This window comes from Python bivittatus, unplaced genomic scaffold, assembly GCF_059951505.1.
Source record: "Python bivittatus isolate LINGU-HERP-01145 unplaced genomic scaffold, Pbiv_v1 ctg000220_np1212, whole genome shotgun sequence".
In the NCBI taxonomy this organism is placed as follows: domain Eukaryota; kingdom Metazoa; phylum Chordata; class Lepidosauria; order Squamata; family Pythonidae; genus Python; species Python bivittatus.
The window spans coordinates 29,294,023-29,310,230 of NW_028277048.1; positions in this window are offsets into that span (position 1 = coordinate 29,294,023).

Here is a 16,208-nt window from a genome sequence, read left to right on the forward strand (position 1 = left end):
GAAGAAAGGCAGAAGGAAGTGACCTCAGATTAGCAGTCCCTTTGCCAAAGAGCAGGCACAGTGACAAATAAAGATAGGACACAGAGTAAATCCTTAATTCTCTGTCTATACTGTACTGACCCCTTGTAGAAAGTAGGTCATGAGGTGCTGAAGAGTCAGTGCCATTGGATTGGACATCCAGCAGTTGGCATAGCTGATTAGAAAGTCTGGCCCATCTTTATAAGGAACCTCATCAGTAGCTTTGGTGGGGTGCCAGTCTGGGCAGGGCACACTAGCAAAGCTTGGTGTATTCTATGCAAGATGTGGCTATGCCAGGGTTAAGGCTTAATGGCAACACTCTATGGGCTCTTCCTCATGGCTGCCCTCATGTGCCCCAGTCCTCAAGTTGGCAGAAAAGTATGCCAACACAAATTGTCCTGACTACTGAGCTTCATTATGCCTCAGTAACAAGGCCAGCAACTGGTGCTATCCTGACAGATTTAATGTGGGACAAGTTCTGGAAAGGGATTAGTGGATTCCAGTAGTACTTGGTGCTTGAAATGGCAGCTTAAGTCACTTTTTACTTTGCTGAGTAACAGGTCACAGGCATGGGAGAGGTGGGAGGTGAAGCAGGAGGGAACTCTCCTGGGGTTACAGGGATGTTTTCTGTCACCTCACCCAGCACTTCTCCTCTGTGCGTATGACCTGTTAGGTTATTTCTAAACACAGGTTAAGTGCTGTTTTAGAGGTGACAAATCTCAGTGGCCAGCTACTCACATCAATGTCAGAGAGTCTATCACTTTTCTTAACCCCCAAATAAGTCTTCTCCAAATAAGGAAGTGATGCTGCAACACTGCATACTATCTGTAACAACTCCAGAAAAAGCAAAAAAAGTTGGGAATTCTGCAATGTGCTTTGCTGCCATCTAAGTCAATCCACTGTGTTGAATTCAAGTACATACTGTATCTGCTGCAATTTATGAATCTGCTTCAGTGCAGTGATTTGACTGAAACTTGGTTGAACAAAAGCACCCCTTCAAAGCTTTGAAGAGCCCTATTCTGTTCCATCCAGTTGAAGGAGCATGGACTTAAGAAACAGGTTTTTGGTACTGCACTGATTTTAACAGAATGAGTGGCCCAGATTTTATAGGTTCCCATTTAATCTATCCCTAGACCTTGCACACACCTTACCCCTTTTCTCTCTAGACTCTCTCCTGCATATGAGATGAACCCACTCCAACTACCTCTTCCATTGCTTTTCTGTTCCCGTTGCACAGTAGCCAACCTCTGTTGTTGTGTGCTCTGCACCCAGGCCTCCCTTGGACAGAGAGGAGAGTCTGCTGCAAACTATTCAATTTCTCCCATTCAGCACTGAGTGTACTGAGATTTGCTGATACATTTCTATGTCAACTAGACACCAAATAAGAAACAAATCATTTCTGAAAGGGAGGAGAAGATGGGAGGGAAGAGGAAAACAACAAAGATCAGGCTAAATTTACTACTGGGCTTTACTCCAGAAAGATCAGTGGGATTATTGAAGAGGTGGAAACTGTTGTTTATTAAAATGAAACCTCAAGCAGCAAGATGCCAAATGTTAGAGTTAGCTGCAAGCAATGGCATGGTTTAGTTTGCAACACTCTGTCCTCGGGTTGCACAAGAGTGCTGCTTAATCAAAGCCTTAATGGCTTTACTTTAAGCAGCTGATTCACAAATGCTGTGTACAATGTTCTTGAGCATTTGGCCTCTGGTAGGATCCCTTTCACTGACTACAGAGGAAACCATCAGTAAAATGCAACTGTATCTTATGAGGCCCTACATCAGAAATCACCAGTGTGGTGCACATGAGCATCAATGTGCCTACAGATACCTATCTTGGCACCTTCTAGTTCAGATCCCACCTTACTTGAGACTAGCCAGGCCACTCTGGGAGTAATTTTGTGAATTGAGAAACTGCACCTCCACAGAACCTACAACCTGAAGGACCGTCTCATCCCCGTTACATCAACCCGTCCCACCCGGTCATGCAGAGAGGGCATTCTACGGACCCTGTCTGCAAGAGAATTTCATCTGACGGGGTCCAGGAGGCGAGCCTTCTCTGCAGCAGCCCCTGCCCTTTGGAACACCCTTTCCCCAGAAGTGAGGTTGGCCCCCTCCCTCTTAGACTTCAGAAAAAAACTGAAGACCTGGTTTTGTCATTATGCAAGGGGTGGGGATGAGAATAGTCGGTTTTGGGGATGGCTGGTTCCCGAGTCTTACCTTTGACCAATATTATCTGGTCACAGGCTGCAATAATACCACCATCGCTTGGATTTTATCATATTTAATAATTGTATCTTATGCTGTATTATTCATGTTTTTATTGGTTTTAAATTGTTTGACTGTGAACCGCCCAGAGTCCCTCCTTGTGGGGGAGTTGGGCGGTGATATAAATTTGACATATAAATAAAAATAAACAAACATGCTTCACATTCTGAACAAACCCACTGGTCAAATACCTTTTTATCTACATTAACGGAAAGGGCCCTCTGAAGGGTGCTGCTCTGGACCGCAGGAGTGCTTAATCCTTTCTCTACCAGCCTTCTTAAACCCATGCAGATTTTTAACTACATATTTATGCTGACAGTCTTGAACAGAAAAATAACTGGATAATAAAGAGCTACAGCAACTTTCACCAACTTAGCCAACCTTCATGCCATGTAAGAATTCTGAAAGTTGCAATCTCCCACATCTGGAAGATGCCAAGCTTAGAAAAGCTAGACTAAACAGATATATCTCTCTGGCCACTTTGAAAACTGTAATTTCTTTATTTTTCATTAACAGCTAGGTCTCCATGATGTACATTCACATTTAATGTTTAAGTCCCTTGGTTCCTCTTTGCTAAATGTGTTCAAGAACAGACTGAACCACCATCCATTGACAGTGCTTTATTTTGGATTTTTGCACTTAGCAGAAGTTTTGCCTTATGGACCTAAATGCCCCTTTCCAAATCTATGACACAGATATGTGTAGGTCTCTATGAATCTGTACAACAGAGAATGGGGGATGATGCTAGAATTCAGGTGAGATTATCGGGTGCCTTACAGCCATTATCTCTGGAGAAAGCTCTAATGTTGGGAAAGGTGGAAGGAAAGAGAAGAGGATGACCAACAGCAAGGTGGATGGACTCAGTTACAGTGGTGATAACTGCACCACTGGAAGATCTGAAAGACCAGACTAGGGACAAATCGTCATGGAGAAAATCTATCTATGTGATCACTAAGAGTCAACAATGACTTGATGGCACATAATCAATCAATCAATTATAGCTGTTAAGAGCTGAAGGATATGCTAAAAGTTGGAGTCCAAAGGATAGCCAGTAATACTTCCTCAAACTGGCTTCCGGTACCTGTACCAGTCCTGGCCAATCCTGAGGCTTTATACTGCTTACAAATCATGAAGGCTGATTTTTTGGCTGGCATTCCATCATACAGCTGAAAAGAGTGCTGGGACCTGAACACGTGCAAACACAGCCCATTTTCCAGCTAACTCCAGGCTGCCAAACTACACATTTTTAGTTCAAGCTCCCCAGAGTACTTGACAAACAGTATTTTTTCTTAGACATATAGAGTGCTGGAACTTATCATCCTCCTCAATCTAGTGACCTCTGAGACTCTGGGATTTAGCCTGGAAACTCCAGGCACAGCAGATGGTTCAGAGAGCTGCTGTACTCAGCATTTTCGTCCGTCTCTGAAATTATTGACATGCCCCATTTTACAGCTCGAGATGCAGATAGCAACTGAGACATTTGCAAGTTAAGCAGACTCATGATGTAACTAACAGCAGACAACAACAAAACTTCCTTTGCTTCTTTGGAGCAGGAGGAGGAAAATAAATTGAAACAGATGCCTACCGTAATTATCTCTGGTCATTAAGGGCATTTCCAGATGGATGGCTGCTAACGCTACCAGTCAAAAGACATGGTGCAGCAATTCAGATTTCTCTTCCTTAATAAATGGAAAATTAAGAAGTGACAGGAAAAAATGGGAGGGTTACAAATAGAATGTTGTCCTCCAGGCCCCTCATAACATTCAGTGAATGAGGCATGGAATAGTGCAATAAACACCTTTCTTAGAAGCACCCTAAGCATTTAATCCTATTAACAAAAAACACAAATAACACATGGACTGAAAGGCTGTGAGTTCAAAAACCAGGAGAGGAAAAGCTGAAGCTCTTGAAGTATTGTTTTAAGATCCCCTATGTAAGAAAAGCCAAGACTGAAGAATGATTGCTTGTTCTCCACATTATTAGTCTGGGGAAAGGTGAGAAAGCATGTGGCAGCAGGACAGTTCAGAGGACTATTGCATGTCACTGATTATTTAGATAGCTTATCAGTCTGGATTCAGTCTCAGTTTCCTATAAAGAATATGCCTTTGATGACCTTCTGTGGGAGGCGGACAAGGGAACTAGGATCTCACTGATTCTCCTAGACTTCCCAGCAGTTTTACATCCTTCTGGAACAGGCGTTTAGGGACAGGAATGAAAACATCTTTTTTCCAGCTATTCTTATCTGCCTGACAGGTTCTAGAAAATGATCCCTTAGGGATTTCAGCTCTGTGGATGTTGTCTCATGTGGGCAACCATGATGTTTTAACTATGTGTCGTGTCTCTTTTAACATAGAGCCCTGCTATACAATGAGTTTTTCAAGTTTTTCATGTATCCTGAACAACATGCAACCCTCGTGGCTCAAGATATAACTGGTTGACCTATGGCAAACTTTCAAATTATCTGCTTCCTCATCCTCCTTGCACAAGGAGGCCGCTTCCCTTCCCTCCACTCCACTTCAGGGATGAATGGCAACATTTTACTGGGTCCCCCGTCTTTCAAATGTCGATGCTCCCCTCTGAGAGAATGCCACTTATTTTCCTGGCCTCCCAGCACTGAATCACCACACTTGGTTCAATGCTGGGAAAACTGCTTTCCTGGCATGAAACTCTTCCTGGGTTTGTTACAATTTGTAATATAGCCCACCAGCAAAGCTGATGTGGCATTACACAGAGAAGGTTTTACAGGCTTCTCTGTGGATCGGCTTGATTGCTCCAAAAAGCCATTTTCCTGTGAGTGCACCTCAGGAGGTTCATTTCTGCAAATTACCAGCCAAACACACTCATGCACACAATGTGGCAAATTCACGGGTGGTTTACGTGAAGTAGGAGAGGACGCTGGACTCTCTGTGAGGGGAGGGGAAAAGGCTGGTTGTGTATTCCTGAAGATTTAGAACTTGGGGCAAGGGCAGCAGACAGTAAATTCTGCACTTGGTACACTAGCAAGCATGAGTGCTGACTTACTTACATTCTGCGCTCAGCTACTGGCTAGCTTTAGCTAAAACGTGATGGCAGAAGGGACTTTTGCAAGATCAAGAGTTGCAAGCATTCAGGCAACCCCGTGCAGAACGTGTTTTGGCTCTCCAGACAATGAGAACAAAATGGGGTGATAGTGCCCTGGTCTTAATGCACATTGGGAACGCTTTGCAAATTAGACAACTAATATGACTCACCCAGTTCTGCTGCTCTGTGTAAAAAAAAAAAAAAAGCGAAGTAGCAAAAATCCTACACAATTCTGAATATTTCCTTGCTAGTGATTTATTGTCACTTATAGCATCACCCTGCCATTGCTGTGGCAACAAATCACTAATGAAGACAGGCTTTATATCACCACAGCATGGTTAGGTGACACTGTGCTATAAATCATTACTGAGGAAATGGTCTCTTGTAATAATGGTGGATAGACAAGGGCAAAGAAACTAAAACAACCCAGTGTGACCCTCCAGATGTTGGACTGTAACTGTCCAGATATTGGACTGAAAGATGTAAAGAGTAGACACTTTCCTTTATTAAGGAATGGGTAAGTTGCCTGATTAGGCTTTTTCTCCCTCTTCCTCTCATCCTCTAACCATGCAGCTTACAGGTGCTTCTAGATTTAGTTGTGCACTAAAGCTCCATTTTTCATCTTGCTAACCTTGTTTCATAATCTTGATATTAGACTGTTTCAGTATGATCTATGTGGGGCAACCTTTCAAGACAGTTTGCAAACGATAATTAGTTCAAAATTAATTGGTCCTGCATTGAAATGATGCAGCATGAGCTGTTCTTCTTTGGGATGCTCATCATATATATATATATATATATATATCTTAGGAGACTTTTTATATAACTCCTTTTGGCCTGCTGAATATGTAATATTGGCTGTATAAAGATCTAAACTTGGAAAATGAATTTTCTATTACTATATAGCAATATTTCCAAACCTGATGCTGTTCAGAAGCTTGGATTATGATTCCCATTATTCATAGCCAGCAAGATAGGCATGTTGGCTGGACACAATGAGAATTACTGTCCAATGTATCTGGATGTACTGTCCAAAAGGTTGGAAAACACTTTTATATAGAATGGGACATGCTACTGTTAATTAGAAAATGTCAGTGCACAGCATATTAGCTTTCTATCCGTGCTCTGGCTTCCAACCCATTTCTGCATGCAATTTAAAGTGCCAGCTTTAATCATTATATTTTTAAAGTCAGGCCTAAGGTCTTCCCAAGAATGGGGGGGAAAGTCCTATTATGTCATCTGAAAAAAGCATAGCTGCTTGTCTCAGAGCCAAGAGGGATTCCTGGCACTCCAAATCTTGTCCCTATAGCATGCTTTTACCATGCATCTCAAATGGGACTTTGCTGGGCCATTGTCCCTACAGCTGTACCGCGCAATGCTGAAAGAGCAACATTGTTGCTTTCCCCTGGCTGAAATTCAGATATCACCAATGGCAAGAAAAGCCACTGCCAACTGCCATACAGAATGTGCCAGAGCTGTTCGTACTGTCTGGGCACTCCATTCAATATCCTTTTTCTATTTTCCTCCCCCGCAAAGGACTGTCAACCTATTGACTTAATAAATACTAGATGGCTGTAAAGGGTTTCAACAGAGGCGAATATGTGTAGCTCAGAGAGTTGAACTGTGGAGTCCTTGGGGTTCTCTAAGCTTGGTTCTTTTCTTGCAAAGGTTTCATTACCCGGCTAGGTAACATCTTCAGTGCTAAAATGGGCTGGGGTTTGCTCTCTATTTATGTGCTGTGGCCTGCCTTGCCAGTGCTGGGGGCGGTGGGGGTTTTGTTTTGCTCCTCTGGTGGTTCCTTGATTAGCATATGTTTACTGCTTGATTGTGTGGCTGGTGGTAACCTTTGCTTATCTGGGTGATGATTGCTGGTGAGGCGATCTTCCGGTCTTTTGTCTCTTTCGAATAGTATGTAGATGCTGTTTATCTCTATGTGCCTGTTGATGGCTGCCTTGTCTGAGTGCCAAGCTTCCAAGAATTCTCTTGCATTTTTGGATTTAGCTTGGTCTAAACTGCTGACAGTTTCCCAGTTAAAACTCTGGTTAAGTCTGTCCATGTGTTGTGAGATTAAGGAATTTTCATCATGTCTTCTGACTGCTAGTTGGTGCTCGTGGATGCGCTCTGCCAGTCTTCTGCCTGTCTGTCCTATGTAGTGTTTGTTACAGTCCTTACAGTGTATGTTGTAGATGACTCCTGTTTTTTCTTCTTGGGCTACTGGGTCTTTTGGTTTACTTAAGATATTTTGGAGGGCTTTCATTGGTTTGTGTGCTACAGAGATGCCATGTGGTTGTAATAATCTGTTGGGGGTTTCTGAGATGTTTCTGATGTATGGTAGTGTGATCCTTTTCATAGCTTGAATAGGTTGTGTTGTAGTAGGTTGAGTGGTCAGGCACTTTTTGATAAAATTGTGTGGATATCCATTTTGTTCGAAGATGTTGTATAGGTGGTCTTTTTCCTTTTTCTGCTGTTCTGGGTTGCTGCAATGCATTTGTGCTCACTTGAATAATGTTCTTACACCGCTCCTCTTGTGGGAGGTTGGGGTTTTTTTAAAATTTATTTATTTATTTATTTATTATTAAATTTGTATGCTGCCCATCTCCCCCCAGCGGGTGACTCTGGGCAGTTCACAGTTAAAATCAGAAACCCCATCAACAATTAAAAATGCCCATAAATAGTTAAAATAAATTAATCCATTACAAATCAAACATCAACAACATACCCCGTACATAATTACTAAAAACATTCAAGATGACCGGGGGGGGGGCAAGGTCAATCATCCCACAAGCCACCTCCACCTCCAAAGTTGTTATTTTGGTAATGGAGTACTTGATTGGTCTGGGTAGTCTTCCGATAAACTTGGGTTTCTAATTTACTGTTGCTTCCTCTGCTGAGGATATCCAGGAAGGGTAGCGTGTTGCTGTTTTCTTCCTCTCTGGTGAATTTTATTCCTTTGAAGATGTTGTTGATGGTTTCATGTGTCTTCTCTAGTTGTTCCTTTTTTATTATAACAAAGGTATCATCTACATACCGGATCCATAATTTAGGTATGTGGGGAAGTGCTATAGCTTCTAGGCACTGCATTACAATCTCTGCTATGAGTCCCGACAGTGGTGATCCCATGGCTGTGCCTCTGATTTGTTGGTATATTTGTCCATCAAACTGAAAATAGGTGGTGAGGCAGAGATTGATGAGGTCCATGATTCTGGGGATTTCGATCTGGGTATAATTGGTTAAGTCAGTGTGTTGTGTAGTACTGCCTGATATGGATTCTTTCGCTAATTCTGGGTTTATGGACGTAAAGAGTGCTGTGACATCAAATGAGACCATCTATGTGTACATCTTTGATTTTCTGGAGGCACTGTAGTGAGGAGTTGATAGAATATTCACTGTTCTCTGTGAAGTGTCCAAGCTTTTTTGTCAATTCTTTCACTAAGTTGTATGTTGGAGTCCCTGGTAAAGATACAATTGATCGGAACGGTATGTCAGGCTTGTGTATTTTTGGTTGTCCATAGAAGCATGGGAGGATGCTTTTCATCCGCCACTGTTCTTCCTGTGTGATCTGGCCTTTCTTAGTTAGGTCGTTGAGGGTTCTCTTGATTAGGTTGTCTAGTTTCTGTATTGGGTTGGTGTTAACAGGGATGTAAGTTTCTTTGTCCTCTAATAACTTTTTGGCTTTTTGCAGGTATTGTGATTTATCCATAATAACTGTGGTGCGGCCTTTGTCTGTTGGGAGGATGATGATGGTTTGGTCCTTTCTTAGGCTATTGAGGGCTGCTCTGTCCTCTGCTTTGAGTTGGTGTTGATATCGTGTTCTTCTGATTTGTGGTATGACTGTCTGCCTTATGTTTTCTTGGGTCTCTGGGTTGAGTCCTGTTGTTTTGAATGCTGCTTCTAGGGCTGCGCAGAAATCTAGTTGATTGGCATTGTCCATGTTATAGTTGAGGCCTTTCTGGAGGATATTGTGTTCTGCAGTGGATAGTGGCCGGCTAGACATGTTGATTACCCATTCTGGTTCAGGTATTTCTTTGTTTCCAGGGTTTGAGTAGTTTAGTTTGAAGTTTAATTTTTCTTTTCTCTGCTTGTCTTCTGGACAAAGGGTTTGCATCTGTTGACTGCAACCTGGTAGACATGAAGATTTGTGCTGCCCTAATGCAGCCCTGCATAAATATTCTTGGGATTATGGTACATGTGAGAGCAACGTTAATCTGTCCGGTGCTCTTAAGTATATCCCCCAAATTTTTCAACTGTTGATCAGTTTACCTGTTGACCACAAGGTGGCACCATAAAGTTAGTGTTTGAATCATTTTACTGCCATTTAGTGACCACCCAAGATTTGTGCAGCTGACATGCAGCTGCTGGGTAAATGCTGAAGAGCTTTAGTTGAGAAAGGAGTATTTCCTGTGTATTTGTAGGTGGGCAGGTTGACATATCCTTCAAATGCATGAATAAAGCAGCTGTAGAATCTGGGATTCTAATCTCCCTCACAGCCAGAACAATTGTAAATACAGAGGAAGGCCCCTTGTCTATCCTCCAACCCCAACACACACAAAAATCCTCACAGACCATCTGCTGTGCAGCATGGCAAGAATGGAACTGGTATTTCAAGGCCGGGAGTGGTGCATATGTAACTGCTTGATGTTTGGAGTCACATGATCTCCCAATCAAGGCAGCATATTGTTTTTATGGTTTTAATAGTTATTGTTTTTAATATTTTTAAATTATTTTTGTTATGTTTGGGGTTTTTTGGTATTGTTTTTGTGTTTTTAACTTTGTAAGCCTCCCAGAGTCTCCTATCTGAGATGGGAGGCTATATAATTTACCAAATAAATACATAAACAAACAACTCCTAGGTTGCTTGATCAGAAACACACAGAGAAAGGAAGTGGCTATGGAAACCATCGTTTAAATTTTCCTCACAGCTAAAACCATGTTGCATAACAAATGTGAGCCCAGCAATCAGACAGAATGGGGCAGTCCTATAGATCTGCTGGACCAATTGGAGCTTAGTGGATCACTAATCCTTACCATGTGATTTGAAACCATCTCTCCCTCACTTCCGGGAAGAAATGGCGAACTGAAGACAGCTCCATGTAAAGCAGAGCCGATGATTGCAGCGGAATGAAGAGCCAGCAAGTAGACCAGCTCTTTGTAATTCCTCTTGGGACAAGGAGAGGACTTGAGATCGCCCACAAGACAGCAGTCTCTGGTGGGTTTAGAGCGCTGGGTGCCAAGGGGATAGCCATCTTATTTATTTATCACATTTATATAGCCTTATTATATACCCTTTTATAACTTGCTTAAACCACGGTCAGCGCCTTTAAAAGGACATTGGGTTCACATATTTCCTTTACTAATCAGCTTCGGAAATTGTTTGGTAACTACTTTTCAGCTATTAGAGACCTTTGGATCGACAAGTTTTACAGCACCAGGTGAGTTTCCTTCAATCCTTAGCAAAATTAGTTTTAAATACAAGTTGAAGTACTTAAAAAAAATGGGGGGGGGGAGAAATAGAGCAAAAGGGTGATTAAAACTTTGATTTTATAAAGTTGTAAATGTAAAGATTCAGATAAATTTGAAATAAGATCCTGGAATTAATTATAAGAATCCTTCCCGTGGGAAAATGCTTTTGTTTTCAATTCTTAAAAAAAAAAAACGACTTTAAAGATTGGACACTAGAGGGAACTAGAAGGAACTAAATTACAATTAAAAGAGAAGAACACTTAAATTCGACTTACAAATACAGGATGAACCAAAATATTCTAACACTGGATACACTAAAGGATATTTTTGAACAATGGACACAGGAGATTTTAAGACCGTCTACCTCTATAGATAGTCTGTGTTTAAAAGATGTTATGGAAGAGGAAAAAGTTTTACCTGAAAAGATTGAGACTGATTTGAAAGTGGATTTAAAAATGACAGACAAGAATGACATAGAAAAAGGCGTTACACTGGACATACAAAAGAAACTGTTTGATGTCTTAATAATTAAAAAGGATATACAAATAACAAATCAAGAGAGCAACCTAGATAATTTTGTGAGAAGGGACAAAGAAAAAATGAAAAGAAATCAAGTTCTAAGATGATTTGAAGGGACTAAAGATCAAGATTGTTGGAAGTAAAAGGAAGGAATATAAAGTTGGATATATTATCTCTGGTAACCCTTAATGGACTTTTGCTGACATCAGGACTGAAATGACGAGGTATTAAGGATTTGTTTATAAATAAGAGATGGGATATGGGAAGAGATCATTTGTTGTATTTTAAGAGAAGGTGATAAGTTACTAAAATTTTTATATTTGTTGTTTTTTATTTTGTTTATACTTGTGATGAAGGGGAAGTTATTTCTTTATATATTTTTCTTTTTATTATTTTTTCCTTTCTTTTCTGTTTTTTCCTTTCTGCACCTTCTATTTTTTTTTTCTTTTTAGTTTGTATTAGTTTCTATTGTAACTGTAATTTTTAATAAAATTACTGTAAAAAAATGAAGCCATCTCTTCCTTTACGGCATACTGTCTACTTAGAATGTCCTGTGTCATGATATCCACATTGAAACACCTAAAGTCATCTTTGGACAAGCCTTAGTAGCAGGCTGAAGATGAGACAGAAGCAACATTGTGAGGACATGTCCTTTGGCAAAGTCAGTGAAGAATCTTCATACCAGGACAAGAGACCGTGTTCTAGGCTCTTTAGAATCACCTGCCTTTTCTTATTTCTGTAGTATTATGAATGCGCATGGCTCTTTACAAAGAAACTGGACATAAATATTTATTAAAGTGCCTGTTATCAACCTTTAAAAATAAAAACCAGCCTTTCCAATGTGCACCCTCCAGATGTGTGTACATCAGTTTCCCAATTTGTGAAACTCAGTTCTAGTTAAGACCCACCAGATCCCATAATTCCAAGCGGGCAACAACCTATTCATTTAGGTGGCTAAACTACACAACATGCAATATGTATGTTATTATTTTACTTATTTATTGAACTTATATTCTTTTTCTCTGTAAGCTTAAATCAATATACTTGAATTTTTTTCCCCACCACAAGCCTGTGAGGAAAGATAAGCTTGAAAGAACTGATTGACCCAAAGTCACCCACTGAGTTCCATGGTCAAGTTGGAACTTGACCCTGGGTTTCTCCAAACTCCAATACTTCAACCATTGCACTGTGTTGCTTTTCTCTATAGTTTGTATTGTTCGTTGTGGTTTTTTGCATTGTGTTTTGCATCTTGGTTTTTTAAAGGTTCTGGTTTTTGTTTCAAGCTGAAAGGGGGGCTTATAAATATTTTAAATAAATCCTTTACAAATGTATTACTATAATTTAGAGTTAAGCCCTGTTCTTTATTATTACCACCAACTTTAAAATTCATGGAGGATAAGGCAATCATTTTCATTAGTCCTGATGCCCCATGCTGCTTCCAAGATCAGAAATAAGCTTGTCAATTACTGTTGGGGAAATATGTATGTGTATGCACGTTACCCTATTATATCTTGTGTACTGGCTTTATTGGACCACTTTGGAAACAGAACACCAGACAAAATGGGCCTTTACTCTGATCCACACAGTGGCAAGGGTATGCATTTCTTAGTGTAGTAAGGCAGGTACAATTAGGATATAGTAAAATAAAGAAGGGGAAACTGAGATAGAGGATTCAGTTTGCTTCCTAATTTCCCACAAGTTAATTCTGAGCTATTGTATATTACAAGAATAAAGATGTAAATTGCACCTGGTCCCATGGGATTGTGCAAACAAGTAAATACAACTTTTGTTTTGAAGCCAATGCAGACAGACAATAACCAATTAACCTGGAGGGGAAAAAAGCATTAACTGTTTTAATACTTGGTGGTAGACAAAACATGCACATCTCAAAAACATATATTTTAAATATTGACTAGCTGAACCAGGCCCCATTTCATCTGCTCAACATCTTATGATCAGTGCAGAAGCTTTTGCCCAATGAGTAGTGTTTCATTTTTGCACTGGCACATTTTGGAGAACTAGGCAATAAACTTACTATGGACTGGATGACTGCTGCCCTCTATAGGGTTTATTGCATAAACTGCAACAGCTGAAATCTTTTAAAATAATACACAAAGCAGAGGTCAGCCTGCTACATGCACACATATATGTGACAGATGTTTTGAAAGACTGAATAACAAATACCAAATGTTCTTTTATGGGAAGGAAGCAGAAGTGCTAAGCACATAGTAGAGGGGAGCGTTCAGTAACCTAAATCAGTACCTAAATGTGTATACACATATGGATAAGTTATCATAAGTCCCTGTGAATGCTTTCATCATACAAGTGGCACTATCTGCATTGTGCTCAGTCAGATAACCATGTTAACATGCATTCCCTCATTCTTTGAATCAGCAGAGCAGTATTTTGATATAAGTTGTGCTGCCCCACAGTTTTATGTTATAGTACTGCACCTCAACAATGAAACTCAACAGTTCTTGCTGTCCTTACCATTTTTAATAAAGGACAGTTTCAAGTCACTGTGGTGGATTCCCTTGCATCCTTTTCCTTCAAGAATGGTCAAATTTTGTTTTTTGTCATAGGACTATCAATATCTTTTGGTATTGATATTCCTATGGAGGAGGAAGAAAAAGCAAAATCACAACTGCAAGTGCCCCCCCACCCCCCCACCAAAGAACCACAGCCCCGCTCACCTGAAATACCCCACCTATAAGAAATGGGAAAAAATGTTTTCATATGACTACTGATCTCTTGGGGCGTTGCTAGTCCAGTTGAAATGAAAATCTTAAATGAAACCACCATTAGGAATACAGTGAAGCACTCAAGAGGGATAGAGCTGTCTCAATCTCTTTTTCACAAGAATTTATCTCTAATGAATCTATGCCAACATCATAAAAAAAAGTGTAGAACTGTTGGTGTTCCATGAGATCAATATATTCAAGGAAAAAGAATAAAAGGGAGAGAGAATAAAAGCTACTGCTGGGTTTTCTATAACTTGGGAGGGGGTGGGGAGGTTCCTTGTATGGTAAAATCTGATTACTTTTTTCTGTTTCATATTGCTTTGTGGAAGAGGATAGTGTTCTGCAAAGGGTTATGGACGCATTGACTGGATGGCTAATATTTGCTGTGACAATGTTAGAAAGCAGCAGGAGCAAGTGAGTAGGAGTGAGTGACAGAGAATGACAAGGGACCAAACCCATTCATTCAAGAGCCATGGTACCAACTTTTGACAGAGATCTCCATGTGCATTTCTGATCACTGTTGAAACTAAATGTTAATACTGGCAGCGTTTCCTGTTTTGGCCTTTTGTCTAATTGCCCCTAGAAGTACATGGTACATTGCATTTTGATAAGCCATTGCACACTAACATCTATTTCCGTGTAGACTGCTGCCAGAGCTAGGGACAAACATGGCAACTGTTCCCACAAAGTAACAGAATGAGTGACCGAGGCATGTCATGGCCTGTTGGACAGGGAAGAATCCCACACAATAGGTAAGATATCATATTCCCCATCCAAAGCAGCACAGTTGCATAAAAATAGGTCAGTCAAATATATCCATTTAGGAAAAAAAATTAAAAGGAAAAATTAGTTCTAGTATAAAACCTTACTGTAAAGTTTCAGGACATTGGCAGAGCCATTAAAGAAAAAACAACCAGAAACCACATAAATATATAATCCTTATGGAGTTCAGAGTAAGATACACAGTTTTACTTCACACTTCAACCAGAATTACTTAACCCAGAACATCAGTTAGCAGGGTGGGGGAAGAGCTTTCACAGGTATATTAACCTGTTTTCAGAGGTGCTAGTCCTTTAAGCAATTAATACTTCTACTGAAAAAACAACAAATTGGAAAAAAAAATAGAACCCAAGTGTGTGTGGTCTCCCTGTCAGCCAAGTCAAAATGGCTATAGAGGGCAGAGCCTAGCAAACAGTGAGGGGGCACAGCAGAATCAAGTGGCTGATTAGAGCCGGGCAGACCTCTGATTGCATTACTCCCAGCTTCATGACCATGGTATTGTACTGTAGATGGTTTCTATGGCAAGACTTGGGCCAGGGAAACAGAACACACCACTTTAACAACAGAACTAAATATGACTTCAAGCTTCTTTCAATGACAGCTGGGACATATTAGTGAGGTATCTTTGAGCAGCAATTAGCAGGACATGAGGACAAGCCCATAAAGTCTATACTCTTGTCTATTAAAGAAAAGTAGAAGTCAGCTTAGGTGTTTCATGGCTAGGAGGGAGTAGGTGCATAATATTTACCCCAGCTCCCAAAATCAAGTTAACAGTTCTTGAGTTCATCTGAATATTTTCCTGTTTTGGTCATTTCTTATGCCAAAACAGACAATTTTGGGAAGCATAAAATTATAACTAACCATAAGCAGAAAGAACAATCCAAGGCTCTCTTCACAGCATTCCAAAAACCCCAACCCCTTGCTGGCCTCTTCTAAGGCTTTTTATAAAACAAAATACTTCTCTCCCTTTACAAGCAGTGAGAAAAATTCTTTAGAACAGCCAAATGTCGTGTCTACATGCCCTCAACCTTGAGGTCATGAGGCATGGCAGGAATGTTGCAGGGGCAGTAGATCTTGTGGCTCATCAGCCCCACCCATCTCACTATATACTTTGGCACACCCTCTTCCAAAAATGAAAACTTCCTAATCTTGGAAAGCATCAACTGTGGTGGTCAACAGATAGGCAAGAGGGAGATGATGTTGATTCCTTGCCCTCCCCCTGGCCCCGAACTGGAGCCCTGTGAACTCAGAGAGTAGAACCAAATAATCCTACAATCCCTGAATGCTATTCTAGGGACTACAGGGTTAAGCTTATAGTGCTTCTGGAGTTTTATCATGTGTGTGTGTAGTCAGAATACATATATTG